Consider the following 22,749-nt stretch of genomic DNA (forward strand, 5'->3'; position numbering starts at 1 on the left):
CTTTTACTGTCCTGGTCATCCTCTTTTAAAGCACTCCAGCTAGCCATAAGGAATGTAGTAAGAGCCTGCTGTATTAGTCCAGCAACCCATAAAGCCCACCATCTTGCTCTCACAGTGGCCAAGCAGTTGTCTATGGGACACTCACAAGCAGGGCATAAGGACTGTGGCTCTTTCCATTTTCGTGGTTTACAGAAACTGGTCTTCAGAAGGATAGTGCCTCCAGCAGAGGAGGCAAAACCTAGCCATCAGGGTTATAGTAACCACTGATCAGCGTTCTCCTTAAAATGTGGTGCCCAGAATTGGTCACATTACTCCCAAACAAGGCCTGCCCCATGCAGTATAGGGTGGAACATGTATTAGTGTTGGTAAGTTAAGCAAAGCCAACATCTGTAACTGAATCAAGAATAGCTGCACCTTTAGAAACATAATTTCACGGGCAAATGGAAAGAACCAACAATGCCTCTGATTTTCTGAGGGAATCAAGACCCGCAGCTCCTGCGTGTCATATTCTGTTCCTACTGAGCTTGTAATAAAAGAGTTCAGTATTGCACTTGAAAAAGCACTGTGCTCCTGACAGCGGTATTTTATATCTACGGTAGAATTTGTTATACATTCTTATACAAAATGGTATTTAATAGATAAGGTGTTGACACTAACCACAGGTCCTCTCTGGTCGGTTCTACAGCTGTTATAACACGATTATTAAATTCCAGCCGAGATCCAAGTACATCCTTCATTTTTAGTCTGAAACTACTCCTCCGGTTATTAGCAACCAAAATGAAAATAATAATAATAAATGAATGGCTCCCCCATATGTTTTAATTTAAATCTCATAAAGTAAACACAGCACAGATAAATGCATGGCTGGGTGGGAATTCCGTCTGACGTGAAGAGCACAGCGTCAGACCCGTGCAAAATTTGGTAAGAGGGGGAATGGCAGCTCTCCTGGCCATATTGAAAATGAAGACCAACATAAGCAGGGGTAGAAACCGCAGGCTCAGAGGCCATATGCAGTCTTATATGGCCCTTGAGACTCTACACTGGCCACAGCCTTCACCAGCCCTGCTCTGCACTCACCCAATGTTTTTGCTTGCCTGGAAAATGTTCTTGCTTCCCTAGGTTGATGAATGCAGACAACCCTCTGACTTTTGTATGGCTGGAATGCACAGCTTGTCTGAGGCCCAGGGCAGGAGTCTTGTTAGAATAACGTTGTAAACTCAAACAAAAAACAAGGTCCCCTGGCTGGCTTAGCCCTCCATGGCCCAGGGCAAGTGTACCCAGCTGCGCCCCACCCCGCCCAGGTCTGAGTAGCATACTGTAAAGGTAAAGGTAAGGGTACCCCTGCCCGTACGGGCCAGTCTTGCCAGACTCTAGGGTTGTGTGCTCATCTCACTCTATAGGCCGGGAGCCAGCGCTGTCCGCAGACACTTCCGGGTCACATGGCCAGCGTGACAAGCTGCATCTGGCGAGCCAGCGCAGCACACGGAATGCCGTTTACCTTCCCGCTGGTAAGCGGTCCCTATTTATCTACTTGCACCCAGGGGTGCTTTCGAACTGCTAGGTTGGCAGGCGCTGGGACCGAACGACGGGAGCGCACCCCGCCGCGGGGATTCGAACCGCCGACCATGCGATCGGCAAGTCCTAGGTGCTGAGGTTTTACCCACAGCGCCACCCGCGTCCCTTACAGCATACTGTACAAAGGACATCATAATAATAATGGTTGCTGTGCCAACGTTTGCAGCTAGTCCCACCTACCACTGCCATGTAGATCCAAAAGCTTGCCTACAGGGGAACTCAGTCCTCAGGCTGAAATAATGTTTCCCATTTTTGAATTAACTTTCCATGTCTTGAGCCTACTGTCCATTTGGGCAAGCATATTTGCAAACAAAGCTAGGCTAACGCTCCTATAACCCCATCATGATTGGTGAGGTTACTGTGCTGCTGTAGCACTACCATCTCATCCCAATCACATGAATGCAAGCCTCAAGACAGTTATTTATTTACCTGCTTTTATGGCCAAAGGGTCCTCTGAGTAAGGGCCAATTTTCAACCGATTTGTTCTAATAGATGCTTCTCGTTGCTTAATCCATGACTAATATCATGACTTGCCCTAGTTCATCCTCAGCTTTAAAAGTGTGTAATGGTACTTCTCAAGGGCAATACAGTGGTGCCCCGCAAGACGAATGCCTTGCAAGACGGAAAACTCGCTAGACGAAAGAGTTTTCCGTTTTGGAGGTGCTTCGCAAAACAAATTTCCTATGGGCTTGCTTCGCAAGACGACAATGCCTTGCGAGTTCCTGCGGGTTTTTTTCCCTTTCCCCCCTTTTTCTAAGCCTCTAAGCCGCTTATCAGCTGATCCGATCAGCAGATAAGCCGCTAAAAGCCGCTAAAAGCCGCTAATAGCGCTAATAGCATAAATCCGCCAATCCGTCAATGGGCTTGCTTCGCAAGACATAAAACCGCTAGACGCAGAGAATCACAGAACGGATTCTTTTCGTCTTGCGAGGCACCACTGTACAAATCTCACTCCCAATGCCACTAAGCGCCACTTAATGTACGTTGCTCAGTTTTATGACCAAGCACGCTATAAATCTTTCTAAACAAAAGAAATAAATATAAACAGACTTGTTTACCATAATGCATCCTGCTCCAATCCTGTAGAGAAGACAGAAGGGCAAGGAGGCAAGGCAGATCTGTTAATGGTAGTACCAAGGACAGCTCCTAGAGAGCTACCTGCTCTAATTAGGGTTGGAAGGGAATGGAAGCCTTTTGAGCTCTTGCCTCCAGCCTATCTCTCTTAGGCTCCACCCCCTTCTGGAAAGAGTCTCTTATAGGACCAACCCCCTTGCCTGGAGAAAACAAGCACCTGTCCCGGGCTCCAGGGCCTTCTCCCTGGAGCCCATTCAGTGCTGCTGGAGTGGGAAGCTACTGCGGGAGGCACTCCATTCCTCAGGCTTGGGGGACAAGGTGCCCTTGTTCCTCTTGGTTTCCCAATCCTCTCTGGGTTCTGGAGCCACGACATAATGTGCTACCTGCGGGCCTGCATTTGTAAAACCGCCTGGAAACTGCAGTTTATTCAAAACCCAAGCACAAGGTTATGAACTGCAGCTGCTGGCTGAGAACAAGTCTCACCACTGCATGAACAATTCCACTGGCTCCCAATCCATTCCGAAACACAAGTGTGGGGCTCACCTTCAAAGCACTACACATCTACCCCCACTTCAATCTATCTGCGTAGGTAATCTTCAGGTAGTCCCTTTCAGCTACAGGCTTTCACCTTGCAGTGAGTCATCTGCAGAGACCGGGGAATTATGTCAGAATGTTGTTTATTGATAGCTCAGCTTTTAATACCATCCTCCCGGACATTCTTATTAAAAAGCTGATGGATCTGGACCTTTCTTCTACCATCTGTGACTGGATTAAAGACTTTTTGAGGGATCAGACACAAACAGTGAGGACTGGAACTGTTACATCTACCTCCCTGAAGCTTAGCACTGGCACCCCACAGGGATGTGTGCTAAATCCCTACCTGTACTCATTGTACACATATGACTGCATATTATCTGATCCATCCAAAGTAATTATCAAGTTTGCAAATGATACTACCATAATGGGCCTAATTGCAGGCGGAGATGAAACAGTGTACAGGGGGGAGGTTCAAAAAGTATCTACATGGTGCTTAGAGAACAACTTGCACCTAAATATTAGTAAGACAAAGGAGATGGTGTTGGACTTCTGGAGGAAGAGAGGGGAACCTGCCCCGTTATATATTGGGGGGGGGCTGTGTGGAGGGAGTCTCCTCCTTTAAATTCCTGGGAGTTTACCTTAGTGAGGACCTCATTTGGAAAATCAACATAACTCAGGTGGTCAGAAAGGCCCAACAGAGACTCCATTTCCTCAGGGTTTTGCGAAAGAATAATGTTACACAACAATTGATGAACTCCTTTTACCGGTCCTTTCATATTGTATCACAGTGTGGTACGCTGGCTTGACAGCCACAGACAGAAAGTCTCTACAGAGGGTGGTGAATACAGCACATGATATCATGGGCTGTCCCTTGAGTCCACTAGATGACATCGCAAGGGTTCATTGCCTTAGGAGAGAGAGAGAAATTCTCAGGGATGACTCACACCCCGGCCATCACCTCTTTAATCTTCTACCTCGGGCAGGAGATATAGAAGTATAATCAGCAGTACCAACAGGCTAAAAAATAGCTTCTATCCGTGGAATGATATTGAGTGTTTGGGTTTGGGGAAGGGATGCTCATTTAATTTCATTGTACACAGGTTGTACAATGACAATAAAGGTATTATTATTATTATTATTATTATTATTATTATTATTACTACTACTACTACTACTAAACTGTTTTTGTGACTGTGGCATTCAATTTACTCCCCAGAGGCGCTTGTCTGGTACCTTCTCTGCAATCTTTCCAGTACCAGGCAATGACTTTTACTATTTTTTATTTGAACAGGTCTTTTAACTGTTTCCAATTAGATTGTTTTAATACTGAATATAAGTGGAACATGCCAGCATGCAATGCATAACTGTATCTCTTCTGGTAGACCAAGAGCAATACCTTCAAAGGGGAAAAAAACAGGCATCTGAGGAGCAAACACAGTAAATAATTTCAAAGCAAGTCCTTTTTAAAAGATTATTCCCATCAAATTGAGCAGAATGATGGAGGGAGGGAAATCCCAGACATATCTTAAAGTTTTGCAGGATAAGATAAGAGGTTGGATCTACTACAAATATGACTTCACTGTCTTTCTTTTAAAGTTTCAAATCAATAAGGGATGAAATCTATATGGAAGCAAAAAAGATGAACTAGCCAAATGGGAAGAGAAGCTTCTGCAAATAATATTTTGGACACCTCAGCAGGTCTGTGTTCATAGCATATATACTGTCACTGCTGTCTTTCCCTCTGCTGTAGGCCGGCTGCTTGAATACCAAACTTATTAAACTATAACTCTGAATTCATCCACAATATATAACATTCCAGATGTCGTACCAGCTGGGAACAGACCCTTAGGCCATCTTTGCCTGATCTCTTAGTCACTTTCCAGCTTTGGCCAGGCAGCCATCCAAAAATGTGAGGGAAAGTGTTAAAAACAGATGTCAGAATTAATGGTGTCTTTTTTCTGAGTGGTAGGAAATACAGAAAACTTACACCCTACACTTAATACTTCTTCTTTAAACTATGAACTATGTTGTCAACAAAATGTTGGTTTTAAATTAAATCATAGCATGGTAAACCTAATTCATCTGTTGCTTTCCTAACAGGTTATGTGTCCATCAACTTGGATACACATTTTTGAATTAAATAAAACCACACTGGACGCTTTTGATATTTTCTGAAAACTACTACTGGGTGCTTTTGATTCGCTGAATTTTCAAAACATATATATTTTTCATGGCTACCATTTTTTTGCGGTATCATTCTAAACTAGAAGGACTCAATATTACATCTGCTTAGCAATAATAAACTTGCCTAAGTATCTTATACTGTACTTAATGAGGGGGAAACAGATACAACGCTTCCAATCACATAAGGTGGTGAATAATCTTGTATGTCAGCTGATTCCAAGCAAAGCAGAAGCAAGACTTTAATAAGATACTACTAACCACAATATGCAATCGCTGACTACACTCCCTGTGCCGCCATTGAGAGAATTTCTGTTCCTCATTCTAACAGGAAGGGAAATGCTAACAAAAAGAGTTCCTCTTACAAGGTACCATCCCCATCCTTCGTCAAGTCTTTGTTTTTCCATCTTCAAAAGGTGCATTTTAGTGGGCTTAACTGAAGCCGGGGCTTTGATGTGGGCGAACTTTGGGGGCTGCAATGCATCAACTAAAGCAACAAAGTTTGACTAAAGATTAGCTCCAAATTAGGAACGCAGAAAGCTGCCCGTATTGGGAACATAGGAAGTGGCCAAAGGTTTCCCATCGCTGATTTATTCCACTGGAATGTTGGTTCATTCTGGCGAGCCACAGCTGAAAATTAGGATGGGGGGGGGAACACAACCTCTTAGTATGATACTGCAGGGTGCACATACTCTCTTGAATAGGCATGGGGAAAGAGAGTAGAAAATTTAATCACCTTTTAAAAGATGCAATGAACTCGTTCAGGTTATTTGAGCTGGGGGTAGCGGCAGGGGTGTGTGTGCTGTCCTAGTGCCCTGCTTGCGGCATTTGACTGGCTGCACTTGGTAACAGAATATTGGGCTGGATGGACTAAATCTGGGGTGGGGAACCTCAGGCCTAGGTACTGAATGAATGTGACTCTCCTGAACCTCAGGTCCAGGTACTGAATGAATGTGACTCTCCTGAACCTCAGGTCCAGGTACTGAAGGTCACTCTCCTGAACCTCAGGCCTAGGTACTGAATGAATGTGACTCTCCTGAACCTCAGGTCCAGGTACTGAAGGTCACTCTCCTGAACCTCAGGCCTAGGTACTGAATGAATGTGACTCTCCTGAACCTCAGGTCCAGGTACTGAATGAATGTGACTCTTCTGAACCTCAGGTCCAGGTACTGAATGAATGTGACTCTCCTGAACCTCAGGCCTAGGTACTGAATGAATGTGACTCTTCTGAACCTCAGGCCTAGGTACTGAATGAATGTGACTCTCCTGAACCTCAGGCCTAGGTACTGAATGAATGTGACTCTCCTGAACCTCGGGTCCAGGTACTGAATGAATGTGACTCTCCTGAACCTCAGGCCTAGGTACTGAATGAATGTGACTCTCCTGAACCTCAGGCCTAGGTACTGAATGAATGTGACTCTCCTGAACCTCAGGCCTAGGTACTGAATGAATGTGACTCTTCTGAACCTCAGGCCTAGGTACTGAATGAATGTGACTCTCCTGAACCTCAGGCCTAGGTACTGAATGAATGTGACTCTCCTGAACCTCAGGTCCAGGTACTGAATGAATGTGACTCTCCTGAACCTCAGGCCTAGGTACTGAATGAATGTGACTCTCCTGAACCTCGGGTCCAGGTACTGAATGAATGTGACTCTCCTGAACCTCAGGCCCAGGTACTGAATGAATGTGACTCTTCTGAACCTCAGGCTTAGGTACTGAATGAATCTGACACTCCTGAACCTCAGGTCCAGGTACTGAATGAATGTGACTCTCCTGAACCTCAGGCCTAGGTACTGAATGAATGTGACTCTCCTGAACCTCAGGCCTAGGTACTGAATGAATGTGACTCTTCTGAACCTCAGGCTTAGGTACTGAATGAATGTGACTCTCCTGAACCTCAGGTCCAGGTACTGAATGAATGTGACTCTTCTGAACCTCAGGCTTAGGTACTGAATGTCACTCTCCTGGCCTCTCTCATTGGGATTGGTCCCAGGCCACAACTGCTCCCCAGCCAAACCCAACAATGGTCCTGCTGTACGGAGGTAAGCATTTGCATTCATTGTCCTGCCCACTTGCATCTGGTCCTGCCCACCACTGGCATGTGTCCCCCGCCACCCGAAGAGCAAGCAGCTCCTGGGCTGAAGAAGGCTCGCCAACCCTGGACTAGATGGAGGAAAGTCACAAACTGGGTGTAGGGTAGAAGTAGAGGTGAAGCCTGAGTTCCAAACACGACCCCCCCCCCAATCAACTCCCCTTCTGTTCATCTACTTTAAAGCCATAAAATCCCACCCAGGATTTAATCCTGCTCAATTCTAGGGCTGGGCGATATATCATCCCAAACCGGCCTGAAGTCCATATTGGGATATCGTTTTTGACCTGGCAATTTAACGTGAATCATGATGTGTGTTAGGGCTGAGTGATATATTGTCCAAAAACAGGTCTCATGTCTGTATCATGATATTTGTTTCATGACTTTTGACCTGGAAATATATTGCGAATCCTGATGTGTGTGCTATGCAAAAATCACAATGTGGGAAAAACCATGAAGCCAGCTAAAGCCTCTACATAGCTCTATCCTTATTTCAGACATTGTTGTGTATCAGTATATCACGACGTTTAGCTGGTGGTATATCGTGATGTTGAAAACCAGATATTGCCCAGCCCTACTCAGCTCTGTACAAGTCAATCTTCATTCAATTAATTTACCTCCAAGGACTAATTTTCTATTTGGTGTCCAAAAAGAGTGGGGGAGAAGAATCCCTATCATCTTTCTAGCCAGTAGTGGGGAAACCTATGACCTCTGGACCTCTGGACATTGCTAAACTACATTTCCCATCATCCCTGGCCATGGAGTCGAGAAACACCTGGAGGACTAAAGGTTCCCCATGCCTGGAACAAATGTTTAATGACTATTATTAAAAAAAATAAGCACGTGACAAAAATGAGAAGGTCTGCTTAATTGGGATTGATTTAACAAAGAGACCTTATAGTCGCAAGAGGCAGAAGATCAAGTCTAAACAGGGAAGAGTTCGTCCTTCATAAAACAAAAGTTTCAAATGTTTTCAATTTTCTGAAGTCCATATGGCCGCCTGTAAACACAGATTGACCTTAATGTGTGCTTGCCTGCAGCAAAGGAAAATCAAATTAGCTAGCTATAAAGGAAGAGGTGGTTTTAGCTTACTAATTTGTTGTAAGAAATCCAATACCGTATCACAAGAGCTAGCAATGGGGCCATTTACCATCGGATCCAAACTGCCCTTTAAGTAATACCCAAAGAATCTTAATCAGATTCCAAAGTTCCAAGGACTTTGATATTTTCTGGCTGTTGCACCAGTTCCTCAAGTAATTGAATCACATGCGTAATCTTAAGATTTATTCTACATTCAAGAGGTCTCTGCTAAACCCTACTATTGCAACTTCTTCAATAATAATTCCATGTCATTCAGCCTTTCAAGCTCTTGCGCCCCAGAATTTCACCTTAACAACTCATAAAACCTGGGACCTTAGCGAAGTCAGCCAAGAATTCCCTTACTGGTACACCAACCTGGTAGGGCCAAAGGGTGGTATATTTTTTAAAAAAACAAAACAATGTAAGTTGTGTGTCCTTGTTTCTCAATTTGATCCTTTTACGTGGTTTCGTATGTTTTGTGGTATTTTGTGCATTGTGATTTGCCGTTATTTTATTGATTATAGTTTAGCAATTCTCTACTGTAATTAAGTGTAATACTGTTTAATTATTATTTCCTGATATTCAATTTTACTGTTTACTATTATATTCTAATGGATTATTGAATATTGCTTTATTTGATACAAGTTGTTTATTTTAAAGTTATGTTTTTATCGTGACTTTTTTTGTATTGGGTCAGATTGTTATTAGGTGTGTGTGATCTTTGCTGCCTATTTTGTTGTTTATTCAGCTTGTAAACTGCCTTGTGTATAGTAATACAGAAAGGTGGAAGACAAATTAAAAGTGAAATGAAATGAAATGGAACTACAAGATGACAACCCACACCAGCCTGTAAGCCTGGCTACCACAGTAGACCAGAGTACATCAAGGGGTACTTCCAGATTTCAACCAAAGCTCCTAGGTCACATTTGGTCATTGGTTACTTTTGAACAACTACAGCAGGGATGGGGAACCAGTGGCCGCCAGATGTTGTTGCACACCTGCTCTCCAGTAACAGCTGGTGAGATGGAGCAGAGCTACCCTCCCAACACAGATAGATGCCCTAGTGGAGGCAATCTGGTACCCACCCAATCTCACCGCCGACCTGACTTTCCCCAGGTCCAGGTAAGCTACAGCAACATCTGTGTCAGGAGGATGGCTCTGTCCTAACATACCAGTTGCTACTGCTGCTGTCATGCCTGGTCATTGGTCATGATGGCTGTCACTGATGGGGAACAGGGGGACCAGAAACACATGGAGGTTTCTCAACTCAGGACTAGAGGAATCTGCTTCTGCTGCTGACTACACAGTTATTTTTATGCATGTGCTTCGTTGTAGGGAAACCTCTAAGAGGTATACAAGGAATATTAAAGTTATCAATAAAAACAATTTAAAATATTTTAACAGATGTTCAAACTGACAGACTTATCCAAGATGGTGAAATGAACATGTTTAATTGGGGGAAAGTCATTGTGAACATTTGTTAAACATTGGAAACCTCCCAAAGGTTCATTTTTGAGTGAAAATGAAAAAATGAAATAATGATACCTGGATTTGAGGATCGAAGATAATGTTTGCTTATAGAAAGTGGCTTTGTTGGGTGTTATATTGCATTGGACAAAGTCAATATGAAGACAGATGAAGAAGCGGAAGTGCTTCACTTTCTGAATCTTATTTTTCTCTTTCTTTTTTAACCTCTTTTCTACTCTTTTTTCATTTATTTCTTTGTCTTTCTCTATTTCTCCCCTCTCCCTTTTTGTGTTTTTTATTGTATCTTGGTTTGGTTTTTTTAAAGGGAAAAAGTTATTAAGTTTTGCATTTTTCTCTATAAACCTTAATAAAATTAAAATAATAATAATAATAATAATATTTTTAAGATACTTAAGATAATTAATGGTAAAAGTGGTTGAAACATGTCAACATTTATGTATCCGGATAGGCTTGCCTAAATAAAAATTGTTTTAAATGGGTGCCCCAAATGGTGCATCAACAGGCAGGAAGTTCTGAAGTTTAAGTACTAAACTTAAAAGAACCACACTAAAAGAACCACTTCTTGCACGTGCGGAATGAGTATTATGTGGCACCTGTAGCAGTGCTAGTTCCACAAATCAAGGAAGTCGTGTGAGCACATATGGAGGTAAGGCCCATTCTCGTGTCGTCACCCTGGTCTGGATCTCTCACAGAAGAGGCACACGAAGAAGGGCCTCAGATGATGAACGCAGAGTTTATATGGGGAGAGGCGGTCCTTGAAGTATTGCGGTCCTAAGCCGTTTAAGGCTTTATATGTCAAAACCAGCACACTGAATTTTATCCCATTTTTTAAATTCTACAACTGGATTAGAAATTGCATTTGTGCATGCTTTTATATTTTTATTGTTAAATTGCTTCAGGGTGCATCATGGGAAGCAGTTATCAAATGAAATTAATTGACTGTTTTAAATCCTTGTTTTGCCCCAATCCTGAATAAACTGGGGGAATAAAAGGGCCTCATTTTTAGGGGTTTTCTGGGAATTTCCCACAACAAATGCACAATACGTAAAAGACAGACAAAGATCACTGAAACCATGGGTGACCAGATCCTGGAGTATGTGACGGATACATGCTTAAGAATGCCTGCCTGCCCCTCTGCATTTTATGCATTTGCTAGAGAGGAAACACTGGGGAAACCACAGCAAAATGCAATTACCAGGTGAAGTGTGAAGTGGCTTTTGGTCTGTTTTCATCTCAAGGAACATATAAGAACCCTGTCAGTTTAGATAAATGTCCTGCAAATTTAGCTGGTAAAGGGAATATACAAATCCTTTGTGTAGAAGTAAATCTTCTGATGTTTCAGTTTGTTTTGGCTCTGGAGAAAGTTCTGAATACAGTGGGGGACCTATAGACTCCATCATCACTGCACAAGGCAATCTTTTCTCTTCCCCTGCTACCAGAGTTGTGTGAATGGCCATGTGGAAGAAATTCCTAACGCTTGTTCTGAGCCCCCTAGTACCCTTCCTGTCCTAAGAGTGGAGAGTAAATTTATGGCACATGTTACACACCATAATGAACCCTCTAATGGAGATAAACACGAAAGCTAAACGGAGTCTCATTCAATTTGTATCTGCCACAAACTGGGGCTGAAGGGAAAATACTTCTCTATGCTGCATTCTTTCACAATTCTGCTTAAATTAGTTAAGAAAACACAAGATGTCGTTGATTAATGCATAATGAGTTACTGATGGAACTAATTCATTACTAAACTGTTCTGCCTTTCCACAACTTCTCGGTATTGGTTGGACTAAACTACCAGCAGGGTCTTAGGAAAGGGACGTTAAATATTGAGAGTGACAGGCCACAGTAAGCTGAATAATGTTACGTAAGTGCTTGGTACCACAAAATGAAGAACACGAGAAGAGCAAAGGCCCATATAAGAAGTTCACAATGGGACATGAACACAATAGCCTTCCCCCACTGATGTTCTGTGATGTTTGACTGGAAATCAAAGGCATGCTGCCACTAATCCTAGTGTAGCCATTAATAACTTTATCCTTCATGAATTTGTCAAAATCTGTGAAGAAGAGGAGGAGGGGGGGGGGGAGAAATTTTGATGTGTCAAGGCAAGCCACAATGCAGGAGGGAAAAGTTGCAAATGTTATTCAGTTGAGAAGCAAAGTACAGTAAATCATATAACAAAAATGCACAAGGGATTTTTATATTCTAGAGCCCTTCAAAACTGATGCTAAATTCCTGAATGAAGATGTATAAGATGGCCCTTATCTGAGGACAGGCTGCTGCTTCATGGCTGGTCTAGTGTCCAACCTGGCTGTTGTCAGGTGAGAGGCTGGTTAAGCCAAAACAGTTCTAGGTGTTACTCTTTGTATATGAAGTCAGTACGTAATGGCTTGGACCACTTGTGGGATCTCCTTCTCTGTAGTGCAGGCATGGCCAAACTGGGCCCTCCAGCTGTTTGGGGACTACAGTTCCCATCATCCCTGACCACTGGTCCTGTTAGCTAGGGAAGATGGGAGTTGTAGTCTCAAAACAGCTGGAGGGCCAAGTTTGGCCATGCTTGCTATAGTGGCTCCTGTGTGTGGAATGATCTCCTTAGGGAGGTTTGCCTGACACCTTCATTATATATATATTTAGGCAACAGGCAGAAAATGTTCCTTTTCAACCAGGCCTTTGGCTGATTAATATTCAAGAGCCTTTTAAGTGTGTCTGTAGGAAAATTTTCATCACAGGAAGAGCTTAAATGCATTCAATACTGCTTTTTTATTTATTTGTTTGTATTTCAAAATCATTTGTATACCAAGGCAGTCTGCTGATCAACAAAATTTAACAATATAATCCATATATAAGACATATAAGCCAATACAAGTAGCAAAAACTCACTACCCAGTACTGATTACCAAAGTGTACATAAGTTGCACGGCAGCTAAGTGGTTAACAGAAACCCAGCCAACTGGGAAGCCCAAAGAAAAGTTGCAAAATAACAACAACCACCCCACCTCCACTTTCGAACCGAGGCCACTCGTTGTGCTTGATTTATGCCATATCTGCCTATGACATAAGATTGACTTGTAAGCACAAGCAAGAATTTCCTGGCCTCCTTCCTCCAACAGCACAGCCACAAATCAAACACACATTGCAGCTGATTAAGGAACTAATTTCTTCTGACCGTTTGTTCATATTGTTTAACTTTTTTTCATCCTGCAAAGCAGCTTATTTGTTCGTTCTTTTATAACAACTTTCAGAGACAGGAAGAACGAGCATTAATTTTTAAAAACAAAAACAAAACAAAACCCCAAAACACTGCTTTGCGTCTATATTTTAGGATATGAGCCAGGTTAAAACTAGCAGACTAGGTGACCAGCAGCCTAGTGGCGGCTCAGTTGAGCATGAATATACGTGGGGTCTTGTATCACTACAATCTGCTGTAAACTGCCTTGAGGATAACTTGATCAATAAGCGGGGTATACATCATTGAATAAGTATTAAAATTATTGAGACGCAACATATGGCCATAGGGACCATTTCAGCCTACAAAATGAAACATTTACACAGCAGGCTTATCTGTATTTACTTTGAAGTAACTCCCGTCATGGTATTTAGTGCTTACTGCATTTAAGTTGCAATCCTAGAGATGCCTAGGTAAAGGTAAAGGGACCCCTGACCATTAAGTCCAGTCGCGGACGACTCTGGAGTTGCGGCGCTCATCTGCTTTACTGGGTGAGGGAGCCAGCATTTGTCCACAGAAAGATTCCGGGTCATGTGGCCAGCATGACTAAGCCGCTTCTGGCGAACCAGAGCACGGAAACGCTGTTTACCTTCGCGCTGGAGAAGTACCTATTTATCTACTTGCATTGGCGTGCTTTCGAACTGCTAGGTTAGCAGGAGCAGGGACTGAGCAACGGGAGCTCACCCCGTCACGGGGATTCGAACCACCAACCTTCTGATCAGCAAGCCCTAGGCTCTGTGGTTTAGACCACAGCGCCACCCGCATCCCAGATGCCTTCATGGAAATAAATCCAGTTGAAGAAACAGGGCTTCCAAATAGGCTTGACTACGATAGGACCTATATGTGATATTGCTAAACATATTCAGTTTGATCTTTTATCAAGCAACATAATGAGCCAAGTAAATTTTCAAAAAATAAAATAAAATCAGTGTGCCAATACTGTTATAGATTGGGGGTGCAATCTAGATGTCATCTTCAGGATCTCATCCAAGCCTTTGATTTTAGATCTGCAAAAGGGAAGTATTCAGGAAAATAGTCTGTTAAAAAAAAACGGTAAAACCAGTCTTTTTGTTAAGTTAATGGCTCTAGCCAGGTCCATTAAGTATTTCTTTGCATGACTAATGAATGGTTTGTGTGACTAATGACTGGTTGCTCTACCAATGACCCACAGCCCAGTTGCCTTCAGCCAACTAGCAAATATTTCGTGCCCTGCAAAGCAATGGGAACTTTTCTAATTAAAAATCGAAGGATATAGAGTTCAGGCCCACATGCTTTTTAAAATCGCACTCTAAGCCATCAACAAGGGTTCCTTGGTGATAATTGTTCCAAATCAACATTCACAATCCTTTACACAAAAGCTTCATCTTCCCAGGCAACCATTCTGATCAGTGTTGAAAAGCATCAAGCTAACAGCAAAAATCCAGTGGTTTGCAAAACTCAAGCTGCGTATAGCATGCTTGTAAGTGGGGCTCTAATTCCAGTTTGTAAATAAGTCACTTGCTTGGACATCTGGGGCAGGTAATAATCTGCTCTAAGCAACTAAAGAGAAAAAGCTTCCCCTGCCACTATCATTTTCACACTATCAAGCTGCCACAAGAAAGTAACATAAATTACTTAAGCAAAGGTAGTTTTAAAAAGAAAAGAAAGCCTGTGTGATAGCAACTTCTGTGGATTTATTCAACAGTTCTAGTAGGCATTGCATAGGTAAGCACATTTAATGACATCTATTTTTACAGGAGTCACCTAGAGGGTTTTTTGTGACTAATAAACCAAATAAGAAGGAAGATGGAAGTGTTTCACTGCCAAAAACCGCTTGCCTTTAAAGTAATTTCCAGTAAAGTGGGTTGAGGCATACTTAAAAATGATAAACACCATGAAATTTTCTGTGGCTCCTCACCTAGTTGAGATGCTGTTTCCCTTCAAAGATTGTATCTTTATCCTCAACCGAGTAGATCTTAGCCAGGAAACAGGATGAAAGAGATGCTCTGTACAGGTCTTACCAAACAGGCTCTCCACTAATGTCCTTGTTGGTGGTCTGTCATCTGGAATGATTTTATTACTTGGAAGCGGTACTTTTGAGTGTCAAGAAAACTAGAGGATATATGTTTTCCTGTTCTACTAATATTTGGAAAAAATAACTGTTTTCTTCAGGCAACCAGAGGGACAAGAGCAAAAATTAAAAGAGGATGTAGAAAAGAAATAAAAGGATCAGCTATTTTTATGGTAAAGCTCAGTTAGCATATTCGGCTGTTTGAGAGGGGACCCAAGCATAAACGCCCTTTCCCAAAATCATTTGGGGTAAGCGGGAAGGTATTTTGTTTCTGGCACAGAGTGTCTAAAAGTCAAAGTACTTCAACACTACAGAAGAATAACTTATGCAACAAGTGAGATATGATCTCTAACAATTCAATCGAATTTTATTGATATGTATAATGTGCACGCACGCAAACACACAAAGCCGTGAGTGTAGGTAGACACACACATGCTGAATATGAGATTCATGCTTAATGCAAGTTCAACAAAGAATGTACATAAATGCCAAAAACGATGCAGCCACAAAAATGTGTAAATAATGTGCACAAAAATTTACTGTATGCATGGGGGATTTTGCACCAGATAGCAAATGGCCGAGGCTCAACCAGGAGTGGGAATTTAAACTCGGATCTCCTTAACTTGTTGTCTTTAATAGTATTGCACAAGAACTACACTAGACTGGTGTCTAACTGTACAGTGGTACCTTGGGTTACAAACACTTCAGGTTACAGACTCTGCTAACCCAGAAGTAGTACATTAGGTTAAGAACTTTACCTCAGGATGAGAACATAAATCGCACGGCGGTGGCCGGTGGCAGAGGGAGGCCCCATTAGCTAAAGCGGTACCTCAGATTAAGAACAGTTTTAGGTTAAGAACAGACCTCTGGAACAAATTAAGTTCGTAACCAGAGGTACCACTGTATTCCTACTATGAAACAGGGATACTGCCTTGGCAAATCACTATTACTTCCCCCACCCAGTTATTTGATAATATATGAGCGTGTAGAACTGCAAACCTTTCCATCTGCATGTAGTTCCTTAATACCTACAAGACAGCGTAAAAAGGTTTTTATACAGCCTTGCTTAAAACCATAAGCGCACTCTTGCCAGACCAAAGGAGTGCATAATGAACTATGAGAGGAGAACATGAATCCATATGCAACACTGCTACAACAGAACAGAGCACAAGTTGTTCCTATTAATATTTTACTTGTCTCCCATTTCACACTAACAGTAAGTCTTTTAGGGTAGCAAATGCTTTCTGAAAGGTGTGGAAGTAGTGGCATTATTCTAAACAGGTTACATACCAACTTAGGAATGGAAGTCCAGGTTACATTATGTAGAAGCCTTCCCCTTTTCTTAAGCAAAATTGCCATCTTGAAAAAAAATTTAAAATTATAAAATAAAGGAAGTGAATGTTGAGTTGCAGAAATGGCAATATTGAAATGAGAGCGAGGGGGAAACTGCGCAGAAAAGGATAGTTTGCAAAGTCCCTTTTCTGTGAAACTGGGAGTGGGACGAGCAATAGCTGACTCACTCAAATGCTGGCTTTGCAAATAATGTATTTTATGGCTCTGATTTCGCCCCAGACTGAAAATGAAATAAATCTTTTTTCAACACCTTCACAGGCATTATTGTCCAATGGATCGTGCTCTTTGTCTCCTTTCAGCACTGACATATGCTTTGCGGTTTCCAAAGCATGTTTGATTAAATTGGGCTTTATTGCCTCCTCATCCAAATATCTCTCCGTTCAGTTAAACTCTTTTGATCAAAAAGCAACCACTTTTCCTTTTAACAAGACTGTCATAAACGTGGCCCGTATTGCAGCTGCGTTTTACTGCTTGATATATTATTACTTTCCCAGGTGTCTAGAACAGGGTACATGTCATCTGAATCAGAAACCCCTAGGGTAAACCCAAGCCAGAAGTACTTTGCTTTTATAACACAACAGCATCTCCAAAAGCATGAGCAGAAGTTCCAACATGCTCAAAGATTCTAAGTGCTCCCTTTCTCCCCAACTGCTATTAATAATAATTAATAAGAAGTAGGTTGCATTTACCCTTATGGATTACTGCTTCTGTCTCCCTCCTGGATTCGAGGCATGGATGATCCCAGCTGATCAGGTGTCATGGAAAGAACAGGGTAATGTCATGGTACCATGCTGCCAATCAGATTTGGCTACAGAATGACATCACTGCAGGCACACTACCGTAGTTAACTGAGTGTAAGGGCAATGTATTCACATGAGAAATACCAGCCAGTCACTCACTATTGTAAAGTGGATGACATCACCACATTATGTGGAGAAGCAGATTTGGCTACTTGATGGCATCACTAAAGGCAAATATGCACAATTAATACAGCGTGTGTGGGGTAAATCAGCCTCAGATAACCAAAATGCTTAACTCTAATTAATGCATGAAGGGGTTAAGAGCACAGAGGAAGCTGTCCTGCCAAGTTTAGCCAGGTCACACTCCCTCACCTTGGAAGTAAGGGTTACCAAACTCATGTTTCTTCTTTTCTTCCCTTTTTACCACGTGAACCCAACCAGGAAGGATGTCTAGGCCAGTGTTTCCCAACCGGTGTTCCGCGGCACACTACTGTGCCGTGAGACATTGGCTGGTGTGCCGTGGGAGGGAGGCGGGCGAGTCGGGCGGCTCCGCGGTGGTGGTGCCGAGCGGCGGGGCAGCGCGTGCAAAAGGGAGGAGCGCGAGACAGCGGAGGAGGAGGAGGCCGGCATGTCCGGGCAGCAGCAGCAACAACAGCAGCAGCAACTCCCGGCGACGGCTCCTCAAGCCCCGCCGCCGCCCCCTCCTCCGCCCGCTATCGCCGCCACCACCACAACAGCCGCCGCCGCCTCAGTTGCCGCCGTCCCTCAGTCCCTCGCTCTGCTGCCTCCTCCCACCCCCAAAGCTTGGAGGTTCCCCGGCAAGGGGGAGGGAAAAAACTTTCACTTTCGTGCGTCCCTCCCGGCGTGACGCTGCGCGCTGACGTCACGGGGCGGGGCTTTAATGGTGGTGTGCCGCGAGATTTTTTTTCAGTAAACAGGTGTGCCGTTGCCCAAAAAAGTTTGGGAAACACTGGTCTAGGCTGCCTGCTCCAAGCTCAGACCACGCAGTTTAAGCAGTCTTTGTGTTTCTATACAAATAATTTGTAAACATTTACCAATTTTAAAACTAAGTCTTTTCTTGCAGTTGTATGGAAAAGCAAATGAATCTTACGTTTGAAGAGTTTGTAATCAAACCATTTTTAACTACTGAAAGTGCGGTCTCTTTCTATTCTAACAAAGTGGGGAGCTTTGTAAGCGACTTAGAGGGGGCTATTTTGAAGGTCTAATGGCTTTATTTTGATGAATATTTCATGATTTTAAATCTCTGCTGGGGTTCTCTCACCAAAGAGTACTTGCCCAAATGCTGGATCTTGGCATCCAGGGAATTCTCCTTTTATTCTTTAAATACCAACAAAATACAAAATGCCCTGATTAGAAACTGGGCACCCTTGTTCCTGCCCTAGCTAGCAATCCAATACCATATAACCACCCTCTCAACACCACATACCGTATTTTTACATGTACAGTGGTACCTCGGGTTAAGTACTTAATTCGTTCCGGAGGTCCGTTCTTAACCTGAAGCACCACTTTAGCTAATGGGGCCTCCTTCTGCAGCCGCGCCGCCGGAGCACGATTTCTGTTCTCATCCTGAAGCAAAGTTCTTAACCTGAGGTAATATTTCTGGGTTAGTGGAGTCTGTAACCTGAAGCGTCTGTAACCTGAAGCATATGTAACCGGAGGTACCACTGTATAACACAACCCCATGTATAAGACGATCCCTATTTTTGGGAGCCCTCAACAGTTGTCGAGCTTCTTTTGTAAGTTCGCTAAGCTGTTGAGCAGCTTTTCGACGATGCCCCACTCTGGCTGACGGAACTGGTGCCGTAATACACCGCACACTGGCACTCACCAAATACTCTTCCTAAGATGGGAAGAGCAGGTAAGCAGCTTCCTCTCCAACATTTCTCTGCTACGGCTGCAGCACCAGCCCTCGCTTACTTAGCATATTAACCCGTGCATAAGACGGCCCACAATTTATCACCCAAAAAATCAGAAAAAGGTTGTCTTATACACAGAAAAAGGTGTGAAGAGTGGTCTCCCAACAACAGAATTTCCAGAAGCCAAGATGCTCTGTGATCAGAAATGGTGCTGGGTGTGAGAGACAAACCATCCTCTTTCACATTGTTCTATAAATCTCTGCATTATTCAGATTGCACTAGCAATGTGCTTTAAGTACCCATGAATGCAGTTCTGATTGTTTTGATGTGGAGTTCAATGGGATTCTGGGACACATTGTGTTATGAGTAAATTTCCACAGCAGGCCACACACTTCCTAGGTTTACTTTAGATCGTCTGCCAAGATTAACAGGGTCCCTTTCATGTTGCTTTCTTTGCCATTATATCTATTCCACATTTAGTGTAATGTATCTATGGCTTCTGGAGTACGCACTGCTGTTTTAATTATAAGAAACATGGTTTGTTATTTTCCAGACTCCCTGCTTCATCCATTACTACCCTCTCTTTACAATTTAACTTTTTTAACGTTCTACTTCAACAAGCTCAACATAAACAAAAACTGTGAAAGTGTAAAATGAAAATCTGTTCATTTCATATATAAATTTATCCAGTAAAAATGAACAATTCTCTGTTAAGGAAACCACATTTAGTCAAAATGGTACATAAAAAACAGGACACAAGAATTAGCTTACCATCTGCTATGGGCTGCACCTTGTGGAAGGTGTTTCAAGAAATTCCTTTTTAGAAAAGGCAATTGGCTTTTTAAACCAGGCATAAATACAGCTCCTTGCTACACATACTTCATTTTTTTTAAATAGATTTTTTATTAAAAATTTAAACAAAACATATTATCTTAAAACATATCATCCTTAATTCCCCCCCATTTTCCCCCTTCCCATAAAACAACCCCCCTCCCCACCCCACCCCAACTTCCCTCAGTTCCGATCTCTGGTTTCGCTATAAAATGCTATTCTCTGCATGTTACAGATTTGTATAGATCCTTAATTTGTCTAGCTGTTTGTTATCAAAAAAAAGTTTGTGACTGTTTATTCAAAACCTGCCAAGGAGTCCAATTCACTTTGTTGCATCTTTAAGTACTTTGTAAAAGGTTCCCATTCATCTTTAAAGTCACAGTTATCCTTGTTCCGTAGTTTATGTGTCAATTTTGCCAATTCTGCATAGTCCATCAGCTTCTCTTGCCATACTTCTTTTGTCAGAGTTTCCTCAGTCTTCCATCCTTGTGCTATTAAGACTCTCGCCGCCGTTGTCGAATACATGAAGATGTTTTTCAGCTTCTTTGGCAGGTCTTTCCCTACAAGCTACACATACTTCAAATTGCATTATGAACGCAATCAGATTTCGCCTTCCCGGGATGCTAAACAGGCAAGTGCCAGAAAAGTTGGATGATCTATGACAAGGTCGTCTTGGTACCAAGGGTGGGGAAATCCAAACAGTACCACCTCTGAGCAAAGTACAATTCAGAAGATGCTCTAGAGCAGTGTTTCCCAACCGGTGTTCCGCGGCACACTAGTGTGCCGTGGAACTTTGCCTTGTGTTCCGTGGAGGCGGGCGAGTCGGGCGGTGAGAGGCGGGGCGGTGGCGGCGAGCACACGCGGGGCGGCGAGCGAGCGAGCTCCCACATCCCATCGCCGCTCGCTACTGGGCCTGCGCATCCGCTCGCCACTGGGCCTGCCCCAGGAGGTGGGGTTGCGGGCATCACGCCCTTCCCCACGTGAGCGGGGAATCCCATCCGCCCCCACGTGAGCGGGGAATCCCATCTCAGCCCCCGCGAGAGCAGGGGAATCCCATCCAGCCACGCCTCCTGGCTGGCTGGAGGGGGCGTGGCTTGCCCTTTTTAGGGCCGGAGCGGAGGGGGCTCGCCCTCTCTTCTCCGGCTAGCCCCATCGCCGCTCGCTACATCCTATCGCCGCTCGGCGAGCACACGCGGGGCGGCGAGCGAGCGAGCTCCCACATCCGACAGCACCAAGCAGGGGCCCTTGGCCGTGCCGGTGCCCACCGTGCCCGCCTCCGCCCAGGAGGGCGGCAAGCAGCCACCGCCACCACCACCCCCGCCGCTGCCCAGCAACCGCGCCGCCGCCCCCGGCTCCCCGCGGCGGGTGATCGTGCAGGCTTCGACGGGCGAGCTGCGAGCTCGGCGGGCAGCGCCTCCGTCCGCAGCGCCCGCCTCGCGGCTCTCATTCCCTGCCAAAGCTCACTCAGCCAAGCCGCGCTCTCCTTCCTGCCTCGCTTTGCTGCCTCCTCCCCCCCCCACCCCCAAAGCTTGGAGGTTCCCCGGCAAGGGGGAGGGAAAAAATTGAAAACTTTCACTTTTGTGCGTCCCTCCCGGCGTGACGCTGCGCGCTGACGTCACGGGGCTGTAATGGTGGTGTGCCGCGAGATTTTTTTCATCAAACAAGTGTGCCTTTGCCCAAAAAAGGTTGGGAAACACTGCTCTAGAGCACAAGCCACATTGCTGTGTGTTAGAGGTATCGGTTGGTTGCTAGAGAGCAATCAGGCAATATCCTTCAATAGTCTGTTTTAAAGGTTTCTTATTGGTGATAAAAGCCGTTAGAATGCAGAGCACCACTATTCCGTGTCTTGCTCATTCACTGGCAGAATCTGAGAGTGGGCGGTCCTTAAACCTTCCCCAGCAGAGTAGTTTCTTGACGCCCAGTCTGCACCTTCCCTCTCTGCGCGGAAGCCTACTGCGCAAGGAAGGCGTGGGTAACGGAGGACCTCTCTCCTCCCTGCTTTGCTCAGGCAAGGTGTCCTGGCACCGCCTCACCTCCTCCGAGCCCTGCATCTCCTCTCCACTGGAGGCGTGGCTTCCTTCCTCCGCTGAGGAAGTGCTGCTTCCCACGATCGTTGAGGGCTCTCTGTAATCCACCCGGCTTCTCTCCTCTCGCCCCTGAGCCAATGGCAGTTCCCTGACACTGTGCTTCTTGCACTCATTGCAAGAGAACTTGCACTAGTCAATGTCATAATAGCTTTTGCACATGTAATTGTGTCCCAAACCTGCCAGCTGAGATGATCTCGTTAGGTGGTAGGACTACCTCTGACTATTATGCAATTTCCCCTTCAATAGTTGTCTATTAAACTGTTGTGCAATATTATGGCCAGACCTTAGTTAGACACTACACTACACTACACTAGCTTTGGTTCCAAAATCCAATTTGTTTGCTGACAGGCAGGAAGAGTATCATGGCACATGGGGGAAGGAGGAACATGCATACAAATGGCACATTTAGGAGCACTAAACCATGGTTTGGCACTATTCCTGACCCAATTCTACATACCTTTTGGCGTCTCCTGCTTTCCCCTGTATCTTTTCTATTAGCAAAGCTATTTGTACAAATACTTTTCTATATATATTTCGCATTATAACATCTTTGTTTTGCAT

General features: G+C 44.0%; 1 protein-coding gene across 2 annotated transcripts in view; it reads right to left on the bottom strand.

Annotated features, from left to right (window-relative positions):
- The window catches only part of ADAMTSL3 (ADAMTS like 3), a 281,389-nt gene that overhangs the window by 205,757 nt on the left and 52,883 nt on the right, over positions 1–22,749 (bottom strand). The window lies entirely within an intron of this gene.

The sequence above is a fragment of the Podarcis liolepis genome, assembly GCF_965112155.1.
Source record: "Podarcis liolepis genome assembly, chromosome: 14".
In the NCBI taxonomy this organism is placed as follows: Eukaryota; Metazoa; Chordata; class Lepidosauria; order Squamata; family Lacertidae; genus Podarcis; species Podarcis liolepis.